We start from the raw sequence: 13,521 nt of genomic DNA on the forward strand, positions 1-13,521 counted from the left end.
GAGGACAACTGAGTGGTTTAAGAACAGTGAAATATTGATTTGGAGAGACACCACTAAGCAGTTTGCCCTAGTAATCAATTCCAGAACAACATTAGCATAAGTCAGGGAAGGAGCATGTCATTGTAAAAGCTGTGCTGGCTGAGAGACTCCCAAGATGGGGTGGAGAAGGATTAAGGCATTTGGGTTTATTATCTGGAGGGGGGTTGAGACACACAAAAAGGTTTTGTTTAAAATTGCATCCGTGTCACCAAAGACAATGCAGTAACTTGCAAGTTTGTCCCTGCGTCTCTCTCCCTCTTCATATGGGGTGGGAAGAAAGCTCTGATTCTGGTTTACAGGTCTTGACTTGGTACTGGCTTCCTACTTTCCCTGAAATGATGAACTCAGCAAATGACTCTGAACAAATCCAGGCAGCATTGCTGATGTTGGAATGGCTTCAGGGAGTGTGTTTGGAGCAGGACTCTTGTCTCTGCACTGGCACTGCTGCTGATGGCAAATTTGCCTTCCCAGAACACATGCCAGACATGTGCCTTGTGCATGGAAGTCACATTTGGGGTGGGGAAAACATCCATTAATCCTGTGACTTCAGTGAATCTATCCAAGGAGGTAGGAGAGCACTACATGCAGTGCAGACTGTGCCTGCTGATAGCGCTGCCTTGTAATCTGTGCTCCCATGTGAACAAGACTGCAAAGACTTGGATTTGGCAGAAGGGTGAGATTGTTCACAGGGTTTCTTGAAGTTGGAATCACTAGAAATCTGGCTATAGGAAATAGCAAGATCAGTCTGGTAAGTTACAAATTATGGGGTCCCTGGCAATCTAAACTTCATAGAGGAATTAACTTTAGCAGCTGACTAATTAGTGAACAGAAAAAAACTTCTGGTTTTAGTCAGTGATAAAACATTAATATTTCAAGCTGTATTGCAATTATTTAGATACTCCATTGGTTTGTAAGTTTAGCTCAAGCATACAGAGCAAATGATATCTTTTGTCTATTGCTATGACTGGAAGGGCAGGCCTTTTCCAGATGATACCAAGAGAAAAAGTTCTGACTCCAATAAGCCATAAAATGCGTAATTATTTTGCTGTCTAAACTGAACAATATTCAAAATGGAATTCCTTCCACATTCTTCTCTAGTCTCCAAGACAGGTCATCATTAGTTGGTTTGAAAGGCAAAATATTGAACTTTGATCCTCTAGACTCAATCCATGACAATAGATACCACCTTAAGTCCTGTAAATCATAGCTGGGTGATGCAGAGTGTTATCTTGAATATGTATGAGTGTGTACATCCCTGAAAATATGCCTGGCTTCATTGTGGAGTTGCAATTTTTTATTCACATCCTGTTCTCCTAGGGGTTACTGTATTGACCCATACCAAAAGTCCATATTTTGGCGACCTGTTTCTGTCACTGGCTGGCAGGTGATTAGGAGTCATTAGCTGCTTTTGTTACCTGTACAGTTCTGCAAGGAATGAGTTATCAAATGCTGTGTTTAGCACTCAAAGTAGACTCAGCAAATGGATGTAATGTTTCTCTTCAAAGCCCGATGGGGGTTGCTCAGGCATTACTCATTCTGTTCTCTTTGGAAAGGTGCATCTGCAGGAGCTAACCTTCCCCTCTTTTCCTAAGGTTTTCACTGTTTTCCCTTTGAATCCAGTACATGTGCTGTCTACACTTGTATGCAGCTATGGAAGGAGCTGTGTGAAAGGAGTGGGAGTTGTCTTTTGTGTGTAAAAAGTAGACATGTATTTTGCCCCATATCCACTCATTTCACACACAGAAATGTCATTTTGCTATTCCACATTCTATTTCATTTTCCCCCAGATCCTGGAAAAAATTGATTTGGGATTTTTCTCTCATTTGTTTCCTTCTTCAGACACAGTAATTTTTCCTTGAACCAGGATCTATATTATTGATCTTGTGTGGTTTGCCTCACTCTGGCAAATGTTTCTATTCCTATTCCAATGGGATTGGCTTGGACTTGCTGGACAATTTGAGAACTGGCAAGCTCCTAAATGGCTCCTGTTGTGACACAGTCAAAGGCAAGATTCAGTTGCAGTGTTTCTGAAGGGGGATATTTGTTAGGGCTGCTTGGTGTTCAGAGGATCTTGTATTACTCTCTGACTTTCTAGCCCTGAGGCAAATTAAATTGCTGACTGATGTCAGTGTCCCATAGTTTCCTCTGGCTGGGCTTGGTCTTGGGGACTATTTAAATTATACAACCTGCCTTGTGTCCTCAGAGCAACAGCTTAACCCAGAAAAAACAGGAAAACTTCCTGAACTATGTGAGAACATTACAAAATTCTTGCATAAGACCTGTTTGTGCTAATAAAAGATTTTTTTACACAAAATTATGTCCTTTTCTACTAAAAAAAAGGGCTACTGCCCTTGGTGCAGTTGTAGTGATAAGTATGTCCCAAGCCAGCCAACATGTCAGAGCAGAAATGGGACGAAGCAAAGAGAGCAGCCCTGAGGTTTGGATGAGACACATGATGGCTGCTCCTTTAACTTCTGTTCCTAAGCTGCTGTTTCTGGTTTTGCACCCTGACCTTCCCCACGTTTTCAGTTTAACTGATGGGTATGTTCCCCTACAGACTGGAAAAACTGTCTGTATCCCCAGCCTGAAGGTGTGCAGCTCTGCCAAGGGACACTGAATCCCATCAACATCATCCCTAAAAAGTTGCTACTCGGGTCCACTGAATGTGTCTGTGTGTTTTTTCAAGGAGAAGCATCAAGATCAAAGTCTGAGAAAACCATTTGATCTTCCAGCTGTAAACAAGTACTAAAAGAGAACATATGCTATATTTAATTACCCTCCATTGAGGTGCTTGCATCCAAACTCTGACAGCTTGTAGAGTTTCTTTTCTCCTTGTTTGAAGCCAGGGACGGGCATTGTGAGAAAAGGTGAGTGAAGAAGATAGAAAAGTTGAACAAGTTTCAATCCTTGAGCCCTTTCTGCTTCCTGCTGGAGCTACTGGAATGCAGCTGGGCCATTGGTCTTGCCTTGGGTGTGTATCCAAGGGTGCTCCCTCTCCCGTTCCTGCGCTCACCATCTGTTCTCAGAAACATCCTCCAGAAAGTTCTTGTCTGAGTCCTTATCCTCAGAAGTCTTCTTTTATATGTATCCTCCCAGCAGTAAAACTGACAGATGGCTAAATCTGAACAGTAGGTCCCAATTTTATAACTAATTATCAGAAAGACCTTACTTTGCTTCCCAAATACTTGAACAAGATGAAGTGGTGACCTAATCACACCAGAACTGCAGGGTGTGTAGTGAAGATTAGTCAGGCTGGTCCAGCAGAGCATTTGTGTGTTGAACTATCAGAACATCAATCCCTAATTGAATTGTCTCTATTCTGAAGTTCATGACTGCTTTTGCATTTTAGAGCACCACCCAGATGTCAAAATTCAGAAGAAAGCAGTGGATTTCCTAGTCATTTATGTGCATTATTGAGTCATTACTGTAATGAGAAGTAATTATCTGTTACCTTGGAAGGTCAATTCATTGGGTAACTGATCAAACTGGACTATTTCCAATGGCTAGGGGCATTTAAAAAAGTAGCCAACCAGGTAAAAATCCAACAGAACAAACGTCCTTGTCTTTTTCATGAGGAGACCTAATGGATTATTCACAGGGTGTATATCAACCAAATTTACAAGATTTAAGGTTTGACAAATTCTGCCTCATTGTTTGGTACTCCTGAGAAGTAATAATAGGTAGTTGGGCTAAATGACATCCCTAGAAACCAATTTTTCTTCTTCATTCCCTCCTTTCCTGAGCTTCTTAGGTATGATTTTGTTCCAAAACAATGATGCATAGCCATGAAATGGCTTTGCCCTTTATCACTCCAGCATAGGAGAAGATAAACTGAACAGACCTGTTTATTCATTTTGGAGGAAAAACAAAATTAAAAGGCTTCTGTGTATTGTGGTAATGTAATTCCTAATCAATGACAGTGGGTTTAACAGAGATTTATGGGTTTTTAATTTGTAAGATTAATGACTACATACATTGATTCTGTCAAAATGACAGTATCATGGTCACGTACTTCATGGAGCAGATAGCGACCTCCTGCCAGACACGTCCTTAAGGAAATGCAATTATCGCTGCCCATTTTACAGTGCTTCACTTTTTTCTCTCAGTGAGTGACAACAGAAAGGGTTTTGGGCATAAATTAATCTTTCTAGATGAACTGTTAACCCTTCATGCCTAGCAGCTTGTTTCATTGAGTTGCAATGCCTGCATACTGTTTTCTGGGGTGTCCCTGGCAGATGCAATCAGGCAGTGCCAGAAGTACCATCTGGAGGCTCCCTGGAGCACTCTGCTCCAGCAGGATCAGATCTGCAGCGTGACTGCCTCACGTTGGGCTTCACTGCTGCAGCAGTCGCTGCCAGGGCATGTGGCAGCACGACCTTTCCAGAGGTACACAAAGCACCGTGGTGAGCTCCCCAGCCTGCTGTGGGCAGGTGGGAAGTGCAGGTGTGGGGGTTATCTGCTCATGCTGGGACCATTCCCAGCACAGTGAAGATATCACAATGTCTGAAGTGTCATTACAGGATTTACTGGTCCTGTGTCCCAAGAGCTGAGTGAGGTGCCAGGCCTGGGACACGGTCCAGGCTGAGCTGCCATCAGTGTCACTGCCCTGCTGCTGGGGGGCTATGTCCTGTGCCTACTTGTAGATGTCCCACCTTGTGCTGGGCTGCAGGACATGCCAGCACAGTCTCCTCTGCACTTGAGTGTTATGATTGCTCAGGACATGCAAGGGTGGTGCTGCCCCACCATCCCCCCAGGATTTCAAGATGGTAGAAAGGGCTAAAATGCATTAACAGCCACTGTGGAAGGTACACACTGGCCTAATCTCCTGGATTTCCCAGCCCTGGCTCTGTTTCCACAGTTTGTAGCCTTCTGTCAATTTGTGACTTCTCTTAGTGTTTCATATTAGTCCTTCAAGTGCATTTGGCACAAAAAGCGTAGCACGAAGCTCTTGGCCTGTCCCTGTTAATCTCCTGGTTTGATGTGTTAGGGCCCTGTCCTCTGGAGCTGGCTGCTTGTCTCAGGGCAGAGTTCCTCAGCATAACAAGGCCAGCATGACCTAAATTGCTGGTTGCTGGATGTTGGAATATGTTCCCTGGAAATACGCAGAGTTCTTGTTCCTGAATCCTTAAACCACTGAAATAAACTTCAGCTTTTCCTCTACAATGAAGCTATGAAGAAAAGTGTCTTTGCAACAGAAACTTGTCCCAAGTGACCAGATGTGGCACTGACATCATTTGGTGTTATTGATGGAGCCACCTTCAGCTTGCTACAGCTTTGTCAGGTGACACTGGCTGTCCCTGCATGCAGGGTGTACATTGTGGTTTCCTGGGGGAGGCAGGGGTCTTCTGGAAATCATGCACTGGATCTAAAGTGCCTCTTTAATATAGGATCATCTATTTGCAGTAATCCTTCCAGCAGATTTCTGCATCAATGAAGTTCTCAAAACAAAACATTTATTTAAAAAAATCCAGGCAATGATCCTGAGGAGTATCCCACATCATGGAGAGCAGCTGTCTGTCCTACCCCCAGGTCAGGAAGCAAATCTCTGTACCTGCTGAGAGGCCAGCCTGGCCAGCCAAACCTTAACAGTGTGCCCAGTTCATTATAAACTGGATCCACAAAGTGCTCGTGTGCCTGCAGGTGTTGGCGTGTCCTTTGTCTGACTCTGAACTAATCAGCCTTCAGCTCTTGCTTGTTTATTTACATCAAGGAGAGGTTGAGTTTAGGAGCTGTAAAATTGAGGTGTCTTGGTGAGCACAATGTGATTTAAAAGGCTCTTCCAGATGAGCTGCTTCTGAGATATCATTTCTTCTGATCACCCGGTGCTTAGCTGGGAGCTCACTGGACATGAGCAGCTCACATTTCCCAGCCCCTGCGTGTCTGGGCTGTGCCACAGACCTCACCAATGAGCATCCTGTGGCCACTGGGAATGTGCCAGTGCTGCCTGAGGAGATGGGGCTTTGCAGGTGCAGGAAGTGGCTTTGCCAGGAGGCGAGGTGGGGGTGGTGGCACTCCCACCCATCAGGAGGCTGGTACACACCATTCTGAGAACCCAGAGCAACACTCATTTCTCCACCTGCTTCCCCATAATGTGAGAGCTGTGTCAGAGGCTGCCAAGCTCCCAGGGCCCACTGGAGTCAGCAGAGCTGTTTGCTGCAGAAGGCTGGTGTGGCTCCAGGTAAGGGTGGGAGCTCTGGGTGTAAAAAACCTGCTCTGAAGGACAAGGTCAGAACACCTGTAAGAATTCAAAAGCTGGATTTTCCCTGTCTGATACTGACTGCCACAAACCATTGACTAACAAGAGAAGAGTCAGTGCTCCTCTTTGTGACCCACTGATCATTAGAGAAATGGATGGGGAGGGACCATGCTGGGGTCCCAGTGTGGCCATGGGTAGGTGTGTGGCTTGGGAGCCAAGAGGGATGTCTGGTGGCCTCCTGGAGGCAGGAGGACTGTATGGTCAGAACTAGCCTGAGTTTTGTCTTTTAGAAAACTAAACAAAGAAAACACAGCAGCCTTTTAACTTGTAATGTAATATTTTGTTTTCCAGAAAATCACTAGAAAATGTGGATTTTAAATGCTCAGTCTCTTGTGAATATGAGGATGAGTTTGCTGAATCCATTAAACAGTCAATACTTTCATCTCCTGTAACATTTAAATCTTTTCAACCTGGTTCCAAAACCACGTGGAGCTGCTTGAGCTATATCTTCATTCAGTTCTCTCTTGGAATTTAACCCCAGCTCCAATGGGAGCAGAGCCCTGCAATTTCTTGATGCTCATGAATCTGATCCTGGGTCTCTGCAGGTGAGTGCTGCACTGCTGAAGGGGCACAGAGGGAATGGTGGTGAGGCAGCACATTCTGCCATTGGGGCTTTCTCACCCTGATATCAATCACACACCTCTCCGAGTGGGCAAGGCCAGGGATGACTCACCACAGAGAAGGGTAACTTGTCCTCATACATCTCCCCAAGACTTTAACAGAATGGGGAAAAATGATGACAAACTCAGCTGTTAAAAACCCCACTAAGATATTGATATTTCTCCTTAGCTGCTTTCCGGGGGTGTTAGAGGATAAGTGCAGAGAGGCCTGAGTGGAGAATGGTTTGGTTTTGTTTGATGTACTTCAGCAGCACTGATAGATGGTCATCTCTGCCACTGCCTTATCTGCTGCCTTGTGTTGCATCCATGCTCAGGGGTACCTTGCAGTGTCTGCTGGCTGCCATGCAGTAACTGGTACAGGCTGGCAGACGTGGAGTGGGGTCTGAACAAGCGTGAGGCTCTGTTAAGTGCTGCTGTTAGTGTCTCTGATTGTTCAGAGCCTTAAAATCAACCTGCAATGTCCTGCACAGGCGGCCCCCTCTGCTGTGGGACAGGACAGGGGATGCTGTGCTGCAGGAGGGTCCTCCCTGCTGCCAAAATGCTGCCACTCAACACCAATATAACTTGGAAGCAGCACTTTCCTCCACTTTCCTCCACAGCGTTGTTGTCTTACTCATTCTGGCCGTAATTTTGATGAGACTGAAGGTTATGGGGGCAGGCCTTGAAGGAGAGGTGCCCCAGTGTGGTCTGCAGCACCTACAGTCTGCAGGGACCTCGTACAACCCCTCTGAGGTGGTATCAGAGGAGCTCTGACCTTCCTGGTGCTTTGTACTGTGGCTGGACTCCAGGAGATGAAGAGTCTTTTCCAACCTCAATGATTCTATCACTCTGTGGTGGCCTGACCCTTGTCTTGGTGCCTCCTGGATTCCTCCCTCCAGAGACCCACTGGTGCTCTTGATTTGGATTCCTTTTATTTACCCTAATGTGCTCCTGTGTGAGGTGACAGCCCCTGCCCGCGGATTCCCCTGTGCCGCTCCTCTGTTTGCCCCACTTTGATAATTCCGAGCACTTTAATTAAACTGCACATTTCCCTTTCCCTGCTCGCTGTCCCCTCTGAGGCACGGCTGCAGCAGCTCACACTCGCTGTGCTGGCTCTGCATGTTAAACAGCTGCCCCAGCCAGCCTGCAGGTGGGTGGCCTTATTGTCCCCCCAGAGCACTTCTGTCCCCAGTGCTCCCAGGCACAAACCCCTCCTCTGATGGTCCCCCAGTGCTCCCAGGCACAAACCCCTCCTGTGATGTGCCCCGGGCACTGCTGTCCCCACTCTCCCAGGCACAAACCCCTCCTGCTCCTCTCCTCCTCCTGTACCCCGGGCTGCCCTGTTGCTGTTGGAGCCTCCCTGCTCGCAGCTGCTGAGCTTCAGCACTGCTGATTGCTGGAGCTTACCCAAACGCACTCCTGGAAAAGGTCACACCAGTGCAAGATTGGCTTAAATGAGAATTGGTTTATTATGCGCGTGGCTCTTCCTGCAGGCAGCTGATTAAGCAGCCAGCTGTGGCCAGATGTCTGCTGGAGATCCTCTGGGATGCAGCTTCAAAAGGTGGTTTGGATGACTTGTGCCTCTTGGTAGGCTCAGCCAGGCTGGGGGTGCTTTTTGTCACAGCTGGGCACATTACACCCCGTCAGTGCACACAGGGCTGCTCGCTGTCCTCACCACTGGTGTGTGGAGCTTTGCAGGGGGAGGATGCACCTCTGGTCCACTTGGAGCTGTGCTGGCACTGAGGGGGACTCCTTTCAAATGTTTTTATATATCAGGATAGTTCTTGGTTCTCTTTACTTGGTTTGTGCTTTTTTAATCTGAGTCAGCTTTAATCTATAAAGCAGCTTTCAGCTAATTTTCCCCTACACAATCTTTATTAATACTGGTGATAAATAACAACAGATACTGTTTTAAAGTGGCTATTTGATCAGATTGGGGAGATGTACACAATATGATTCATTTGACGTCTACAATTTAAAATCAAAATAGTAGCATCTTCTGGTCTTGGTTTCTGCACCCCTGGGCTCTGTATAATGCTCTCTAGTCTAGGGATAAGGGGCTGCTTATAGCTTATAGGATGGGGCTGAGGTTGTTTCTGCCTAAATTGACCCCAGCAATAAAGCTTAAAAGAGAAGGTAATACAAATTATTCCTCTGCTACTGTGTCACTGGGCAGTTATTCCCTTAAAACTGCCCACAGTTCAATTAGGTTGCCTTTTCTGAAACTCATAAGTAGATAAAAGAATGAAAAAGGAGGGAAAACTCCACAGTCAGTATGTACTCTATTTTCCTTCATTAAAATATATGGGGGAGAGGGGAGACCTATTAAAAAAAAACAAGGCAAAACAAAACATAGAAGAAATTCAGGAAAATGGATCTCTGCTAAAGACCATTTTAAGCAATGTTTGCTAAAATGTACAATTTTGTGTGGCTGCAGCCCTGTGTGATTTTAACCCAATACCTGAGATGTGCACTAGTCATAGGCTGATGGATTTCCTCGTGAACATGACATCTCAGATTTGGTCTTTTACTCATACTTTTATTCTAGAAATGTAGCAATGCTGAGGGTCTATACCTGCAGGACAGAAACCTGTGGGAGCTCAGTCCAGCAGAATCAATTACATTTACAAAGATGACTGTGACAAATGACCAGGAAGGTACTGCTAGAAGCCACTCCTGTCACCAGGCTCATGGTGGTATTTAATTCACAAGGCTGAATGTCTCCATCCTGTTGTTGGAAAGTCTGGTTGTCCCGAGGCCAGGCTGCAAACACCATTATTATAAAATCCAGGAGGGAAAAGTCTTGATTGTTTAAATTCTTTGCTGTTTTCCAGTGGGCAGGGTGGCTGGTGGAGGAGGGCTCATTGCCCTCATTTGTATGATGTACAACCTGGGACCATGGCATGTGTCCCCTCTGCTGCACTTTGGGCATTTTCAGCAGCCAAGGTGAATTTCTCTCTGCTGGCTGGGATGAAAGTTCTCTCTGCTGGTGGGAACTTTCTACATGACAGTAATCTTCATGTTATGAGGGGAATCCCAGCTGCAAGGCAGATCTGCAGGGACAGCAAGGGCCTGGGCACTTCTGTGGATGGGCTGCCTCACTGTGCTGTGACACAGGAAGGGTGGGAGAAATGGTGTCTTAGAACACCAGAGGCTGATCCCTCCTGTGACACTAGCCCTTTGCTGCTTTTTGCTTGGGAGTGTGAAGGTCATTGTCTATCTGCAGGGCTGTGCCTTCCCTGGGGGTCACTGCCCCATTTGGGGCCAGGTTCCAGCAGCAGAACCCATCCCAGCATCTCTGTCATTGCCATGGCAGGGACAGCACCACAGTATTCCTCTTTCTGTTCCACATTATTGCCTTTCCCACCACCCCTTCCCAGGGCTAACCTACTGGAGCACAAGGCTCTGCCTGGACACCACAAATCCCTGCAAACCCCTCAGACCAGGGGCTGTTTCATGATGCTGCTGTACAGCACGAGCCAGTGCTGAGCCATGCACAGCTGAAGGTCTTCAGAATGTTCTGTTGCAGCAAATCAATCTGTAAGGTTGTAATATTCAATATCATACTTTTGCCTGCAGTTCATCTTGTCAATTTAGTCTGCTAGAAAAAGGTGCAGAAATAGGGGGAGAAATAGGTGGAGCAGCATTTCTAGGCTGTTGGTAGGGCAGGAAAACATAAGCCTTCAATATTTTTTTTGATACAATTTTGTAATTGTAATAACTATTTATGTGTATTTGGTTCTCTGTAGGAAGCTAATAGTAAATTCATTTTTGATGCCTATTTATTACAAACGACTGGAGCCTTTCAACCCCCTTAGTGTGTCTGGCAACTCCTGGGAATTAATTGCATGCTGTCAGAAATGAAGATCCTGCAAATCCAGCCCCAGCCTGCTAAGAGTAGGATTATTATTTAATTGTTCAGGACTATATGAGGCTGCTTTTTAAAATTCTGCTCTTCTTGGTGGGCTTAAAGAGGTGTTTGAAGAACTGCAAGCTGAGGCAGAAGTTGGTATGAGTTCAGAGGGGTGTGTTGGTGTGGTCCCACCTGCAGCACCCACAGTGAGAGCTGCTGAGGGAATTAGTGCAGGCTTAGTGCAGGAATTGCTCTGAGTAGCTGCTGGCTCTCATGGTTCTCATGCTGCCCCTCAGCATGACATGGGATGAATGGACACCTCTGCTGTCCTTTGATCTGAGTTAGGGACTTGCCAGGTCCCAATGTGTTTTGCCACCTGCCTCATCTCATAATTCTGTGCCTGAACCCACCAGACTCCATTTAAAACCAGTGGGGAGATCTGGGCTGCTAGCAAGGCTTTTGCTGAGCCTCCCTGCTTTGGTAGTTAGGATGTCTTCTAACTTCCAGGACAAATTTACCTGAGGAAAATTCGTAACTGCTTTTTTTGTTCCGGCTGAGTTTCATCAGGTTTTTCTGCACTGCTATTTATCCCTTTATATACATATGCATATAGCACATGAAGTCTTATAGAATGCAATTAATACCATCCTGTATTGTTAGAAGTGTCTGTAATTACATTCTGGGATTTGTCTCAGCTGCTTTGTGTTGGTGACTCATTGTCATTCAAGCCCAGCTGGCACAACTGGGTTCTTGGTTGTTTCTGACTGCTGAGGTTTTATAGCAAATGTATTGTTAGAGGCAGACAAGGAGAGAACCTTGTGTTTATTACTGTTGAATTCATCCCATTTTTATCAGTGCAATCTGCAAGGTCATCTGATTCTTACATGAAACACCTGCCCTTCAGTCCCCCTGCCAGCAGTGTAATTCCATTTTTAAAACAGGTACACTTCATCAGTACTTCTCATGCCACAGCTGTTAATGAAAGTACCAAGACAGGCAGACCCCAGGCTCCTTCCTTAAGGAGCAACTCTGATAAGCTCCATCAAGTCTGACAGTGCCCCTTTCCCCTCATTTGTCTCTTTGAAGCTGTATTTTAGAGCCTGTTCCCAAGCCTTTTACAGCAGGGAAATCTGACAGGCATTGCCTGCATGGTCCTCCCAGTGTGCTTAACCCTTCAGTGTTTCATCTCTAAGACATTTTCTGGTCTCTTGATCTCTTCTGTTCCCTTGAAATTTTCTGGTCAGGTTCTTCTCTATTCTCTGCTTAGTTTTAGTACTTTGTGTCCTTTTTATGTCCTTTTACTTCATAGAAACAAGGAGCTTGATCCCAGACAGTTTTACATTTGCTGGGGGTATGAAATCTGCAGTGTTAGTCATGTTCATTTGAAAAAATGTTGGGCTTCTTCCACGTGCAGTCTCCTGAGGTTCAGAATCCACTTTCTATCTCTAATTTGCAGTGTATCATAAGTGTCTATAAATCAGAAGTATATCATAAGAATCCATAAATCAAACAATAGCTCCAAACACAGTTTTAAGTTATGCACCATAATTTATTATAATACAAACAAGTTTGTCAAACACAATATATTGTCTACTTATGAAAATATCAATATTCACAATTTAAATAGGTGATAGGTCCCATGATTTTATATACCAGCAACTCATCTAAAAAGTATTTTGTTCCTAGCTGTGGTTTTCAAGAATGCATACCTATAAGTAATTGTAAAACTGTCCATTCACAGCTTATTTTTTCTAATTGTAGATATTTGAAATATAAATTAGAGTACAAAATACCATCTCCACAACAAAGATGGTTTTGTCTCCAGGATACTTCTTCCCTAAATAATGACACTATATGTGCTTGGTTAAGTTTTTCTATTGGAAAATTAGGAGGTACAAATAATACAGCAAGACAATGGCTAGTTAGCAACAGTCATTGCAAGATGCTTCACACAACCAAAAATAAGGCAAGTATTATCAACAGCAGCTCCCATATGGCAGACTAAAAAGTCAAGGCTTTATTATCCAAACTGGACTTTAAGAAGGCTTTGAATGTTTGCTAACAAGATACAGCTTGATCCAAAGCTCTCCTAAAATGATGGGGATTGGAAAAAAACCAACCACAAAACCCACCAGCAACCTTCCCTTTAGCTTCAAAGGGCTTTGGAAGCAAGCTTTTAAAGCCCTAAATTACCAGAAGTGAAATGATCAATCCACTGTACATGAAAATTGCACCTTGTCATTTCTAAAAGGATATGGAAAACGATTGTGAGCTTTTTCCAAATAAGTTACAAGAATTGAATGCGTTATTTTTCATAGGGAAAAAATACGGAGAAAGATTTTGTTTTTAAATATGGTAATTTACAAAAATACATTATCAGGACAGAAAAAATCAGATGACACTGATAGTTTGCAGGATAAACATTATGTTACAAAAATTAATAAGTCACAGCATGTGAATGGCAGCATATGCCATGCACTTAATTGAATTTTTTTAATAAATAAAAGCCCTAAACATTCACTATTTTCTTTAAGGTTGCTATTATATTAAGTAGAATAGTGAACTTCTTGTATAAATAGGTATTTTTTCAATAGATACATTCTCAAAAATGAACCACTTATCTATATAGATATTGCACTTCAGACTCATTCACATTTAACTCAGACAAGCATTCCTCATAACAAATGTAGAATAAAAATAAGTTATAAATACAGTGTTTTTCCAAAATGAAACATACAGTACCTTTTCCATAAGGTAACTTTGGTTACTATCAA

Source organism: Passer domesticus, chromosome 15, assembly GCF_036417665.1.
Source record: "Passer domesticus isolate bPasDom1 chromosome 15, bPasDom1.hap1, whole genome shotgun sequence".
Classification (NCBI taxonomy): domain Eukaryota; kingdom Metazoa; phylum Chordata; class Aves; order Passeriformes; family Passeridae; genus Passer; species Passer domesticus.